The sequence below is a fragment of the Periplaneta americana genome, chromosome 1 (genome assembly GCF_040183065.1).
Source record: "Periplaneta americana isolate PAMFEO1 chromosome 1, P.americana_PAMFEO1_priV1, whole genome shotgun sequence".
Lineage (NCBI taxonomy): Eukaryota > Metazoa > Arthropoda > Insecta > Blattodea > Blattidae > Periplaneta > Periplaneta americana.
Genome location: NC_091117.1, coordinates 133,750,188 through 133,755,671, shown reverse-complemented (window position 1 = coordinate 133,755,671; position 5,484 = coordinate 133,750,188).

The window sequence follows — 5,484 nt, the reverse complement described above, 5'->3', positions numbered from 1 at the left end:
TAAGCAGGGCTAGGCGAATTTCTCAAAATGCTTTCAGAATATTATGTAATCATTTCAGAATTTTGTTGTAAAAAATTGAACTTCCTGTTGAAACTGTAGAATTGATAACATTGTGTGCATATCCATTACAAAATTTCTTATTGGAAACTTGCAATAGCAAATATATGGGGATATTAGAAAGAGAAGACACAGATCAGTATGTGACTCTTCCAGGAGAATGCAATAACCATAGTCTAATGAGGATTTATAGAAGTATGAAAGGTATACACATATCAAGAATCGAAGCTTGCAAAGTAAGGCACACACTCAAGGAATATTTCAATACTGTGGGATTTGTACCATGGCAATGGTAATCTATTAAAAGATGTACATACTGATAGGCCTACATAAAGAAACATTGGTCACAACACAAAACTCATTATATCCTACTGCTACAAAATTTAGAAATGTGTGTCAGAAAACAAAATGTTATTGTAAATACTGATATAGCCCTATACTGTTAACATGTAGGCCTAGGTCGTAATACAAAACTCATACCTAATGAAAACATGTAAGTTACAACACAAAACTTATTATTATTATATTGCTGATACAAAATTTAGAAATGTATGTCACAACACAAAACTAACTGTAATTACTGATACATAATATAAACATGTAGATCACAAATAAAAATTATTGTAGCGTACATATTGATACAAAATTTAGAAATACATGTCAGAACACAAAACTAATTGAAGCGTGCATTTCCAGAATGTTGTAAGTGCCAATTTGTAAAGTTTGCAGTAGGAACAAAAATAGTTTTATACAGTACATACAATGTAGTAACTTGCACAACCTGAAAGTGCACTACTTCATTATTTGGAGCAGCACTTTCTTCATAACATTTCGTAATATTGTCAAACAGGGCACCTACAACTGATATATATATATATTTATTGTGACAGCTGCACCGGGGTTCGAACACGCGTCCGACGAAACGCTGGTACGGCGAGCATCTGCATGCTGAAGGGCAGAGGGGGTGTATTACGTCAACGCGGCGAGGGGAGGGTGCGCTCGCAGCTGCTACTTGCGGAGTGAAGGGGACACGGACCCTCCCGAATCTTCTAGAGGAGTCCGTCGAAGTGGAGATATCCAGATAATTCGAGAGGACACCCGTAGAAATTTGTCGTAACTATGGTTTAGCTATAAAAGAAGAAACGCGAGCGAACTTGAGCAGTTTTCAGTTTATTCAGCCATTCAGTGAGTAAGCCAGTGAACAGAGCAAGCCAGCCAGTCTTGTGTACAGGAGTTCGACTTGAGTGTGCGTCCGCAACTGTGTCAGCATCCGAAGGCCTGAGTTCGAGTGCAGTGGACTGCAGTTGGAGGGACCTGAGTTCGAGTACAGTGGACTGTCTCTGAAGGTCTGTGGTTCGAGATACTGTGAACTCGAGTGACTGAGCTAGAAGAACTGTGAACTGAGAACTGACAGTTCTGTGTTGTAAATAGTGCTTTGTAAATATTAGTTAAGAATAAAACTACATTGTTGTCTAGTATTAAATTTACAATATGAAAAAATATATTCTCCCGGTTTCGGCACTTACAACGTTATGGAAATGCACGCTTCAATTGTAAATATAGATACATCATGCAAACATCTAGATCACAAAACAAAACATACACAGTGCAAACTTGCATGTCACAATACAAAACTTATTGTAGCCTACATACTGATACAAAATTTATAAATGTATGTCACAACACAAAACTTATTTAAAACTTATTGTAGCCTACATACTGATACAAAATTTAGAAATGTATGTCACAACACAAAAGTAATTATAAATACAAATACATATTGTAAACTAGTAAGTCACAACAAAACTATAGGCACTGCAAACATGCAGGTCACAACACAAAACTTATTGTAGCCTACATACTGATGCAAAATTTATAAATGTAAGGTCACAACAAAATTTAATGTAGCCTACATTCATTCATATTACAAAATTTAGAAATGTATATCACAACATAATTTCCTAATTTAGAAATATATGTCATAACACACAACTTATTATAACTTATTTATAGATACATGATTTAGAAATAAATATCAAACACAAAACATATTGTAAACAACATCCTAATCTAAAAATATATGTCACAACATAGAAGTTAGTCTACATACTGATACATAATTTAGAAATTTGTCGCACACAAAATTTGTTGTTAATACTGAAATACAAAATGCCCCTACGAGATTTTATTGTAAACACATTCTAATTTAGAAATTTATCACAACTCAAAACCTATTATACAGGTAGCCTACATAGTGATAGATACATAATTTAGAAATGTACATCACAACACAAAACTTTGTAAACACATCCTAACTTAGAAATATTTGTCACAACACAGAATTTTTTATAAAGAGAAAATATTTTGAAAACTGTTGTTCCTTTTAATCTTTTATGCATTTTCAGTTTCCTCTAGGCCCTCTTCCTGTAAGGAAAATAGTAAATCCGTAATCATCCTTCTTCCTTTTAAAACTTTTCTTTTACTTTTGATCCCCATCAGTTTTGCAGAGACAAGTTCTCCCAGAATATCTAAATCAGTTTTGGCTTTCTTATGTATATCATTTGCAGTGTTCAAAATGTCTCTCTTGGCTGCCATTTGTGTCGCTGTTTCTCTTCTTCTTTTTTTTTTTTTCTTTGTTGACACTCCACTTGTAGATGCCGCACTACTGGTAGATGAAACATTTACCGTACAGTTAGTTAGTGACTGTAAGGGCTCATTCTCTTCCTCAACAACCTGCCACTCTCCAAAAAGTGAGGCGTCAAGTGCAAAACAAGTTGACTGAGAGTCATCCTAAAATATGGAAGTTAAAGAGCATTAGAAATAAGATTAAAGACACAGACTATGGTTTGTGAGCGTCCTTCTGTGCTGATCTCCTTGCTGGAAGAGGATGGGTTCTCTGAAAGGTTAATTTTCAGTGACGAAGCAGTTTTCCACCTCTCAGGCAAAGTGAATATGCATAATGTAAGGATTTGGGGAACTACTAATCCAAATGCACTTGTGGAACACCAACGTGATTCCCCCAAATTAAATGTCTTCTGTGCCATTTCCCACGAAAAGATTGATGGACCCTATTTTTTCCAATGAACACACTGTGACTGGGCATGTTTTCCTTGATAATGATGCAACGATAGCTCTTCTGGCATCTTGAAGAGGATAGTGCAGACTTCATTCTTCAACTGGATGGTGCACCTCCACAATACCATGGAAGTGTTTGGGACCATCTCAATGGGGCATTGCAACAACGATGAATAGATCGTGCATGTGTGAGGGATGTGCACCTGCTTCGTTTGCCACCTCGTTCTCCTGATTTGACCCAAAGTGATGGCATCATGTTTACGTACCACCACTTCCAACGACACTGGAAGACCTGTGTGCCAGTATCACAACAGCCATTGCTGAGATTGACCGTGGCCTGCTACAAAGGGTTTGGCAGGAGATTGTTTATTGGCTTGATATATGTCGTATTACACAGGGTGCCCACATAGAACACTTATGATGTGTCTGAAGAAAACTTTTGAAATTTAGCTTTCAAAACATATGTCTTACAATATGATATGTTCATTAGATTTCACACAAATTACTGAAATCGGGTTCATCATTTTGACTTGCCCTATACATTGATACAGATAGTGCAAACTTGGGAAAGAGCCTAAACTGTGTTTTGCTTTGGTATCACGAAATTCGAAGGTATTTATTATCTCTTGTCATGTTGAACGGTAACATTAAGAAATTTTCTTTTTACCTTTCCAAAATCCCTCTTTCTCAGATAAGTATTTATGAAAATCCTTTGCTCTAATGTAAATTTCAGTTGTGTAATTTGAGCGACCTAATCTAAACAAAAAAATGTGAGGATTCGATCGTTAAGTGTAACTGAAGTGGAACTGAGGATAGTTAAATGTTAAGAGGAAGACGAATAGAATAAACCAGTAAAAAGGAAAGTAGTAAGGAGAGTTAAAGTAAGTTAGAAATAGCAAGTAAAGAATATTGTTTTATGTACTAGAGAAAGGAAGAATCTGGGAAGTGCAGTAGAGAAAAAGTGAAAGTGAGTGCAAGTAGAGAGAGTGAACCATAAAAGCTATACCAATGAAAGAGAAAAAATGATAAGTGAATTGAAGAAGTCATAGTAAAGAAGTACTACGAACATTCAAATATTGGAACACTGAATCAATGCAAGAGTAAAATTATGAGAAAAAATCAGTGAAAAATAGGCAAATACTGTAATGTAGATGAAAGAGTGGAATACAGATAATTAGTAAATATTAGTCAGAGATAAAAGTAATTCGAGGTAAACAGAAAATTAGGGATAATAGAAATGAAAGGTAGCAATGATAGCAGAGGAGGATTAGTTAGATTGTAGTCAAGAGTGTTTCTAAACAAGAGTAATATAAACAAGTATTGCATGTTATCAGGAATAGGATAGAAGGAAGACAAAGGACTACTACTACTACTGCTACTGCTACTACTGTTACTGCTGCTTTTACTACCACTGCTACAAATTGTTGCTGCTTTCTATTGGTTTTTACATTGAAACGACGTAGGAGCCACAATCAGATAGTTCACCCTTTCAATTTCCCAAAATAAAAATAAAATCATTTTTATTAAAATAATACATTTTCCTGTACTCATCTTAAAGTTTAAGTGCGCTGTGATTTCCGAAAAAGTTTACACAGCTACTCACCAAAATGTGTATTTAATAATACATATTTTTTTAATTTCCACTTTTGAGTAGTGACTCTCATCTCCGTCTCCCTTTGGAATGGAATTGATATTTTCATAGAATCAGTTATATTGGCCGTAATTACTAACTACATTCAAGAAAACAAAGCAAATGCATGAGCTTAGCTTGCAGTAAGTCTGTTTCCATTGACACATTAATTTCAGTGCAGTCTAGTGGCAGTAAGAGAAAAAGAGATTTGTTGGGACGGAAGTGTGAAAAAAAAAAAAAAAAAAAGAGTACAGTACACCCCTTTTCTGTTGCTTGGCCATAAGAATATGATTAATTCATAATATACAGCTCAAAATATTTCTAAGCATGATGTACAGTAAAGCGGGATGACTTTGAATGCTGAGGTGACTTTGAACAGTAATTTAGTGCCTTTCTAAATTAAATGCTGTACCCTATTGCGAAAGAACTGAACTAGTTTATTGAGAACTTAAACAGTTTTATCGCAATTGGGTACAGCATTTAATTTAGAAAGGCGCTAAATTACTGTTCAAAGTCACCTCGGCGTTCAAAGTCACCCCGCTTTACGGTACCTAAAGGGAAACGAAAGATTAAATGGAAAATGCAACCACACATGCTTAATTGTCGCAACATTGAGTAGAACCAAGGGACCGAGAGTGAGATTCAGACATAGTTTTAACACATAAAGAAAAGTGCTGCCCAACAAAATGAAATTTTGAGTTCATTTTTTCAGAATTCCAATA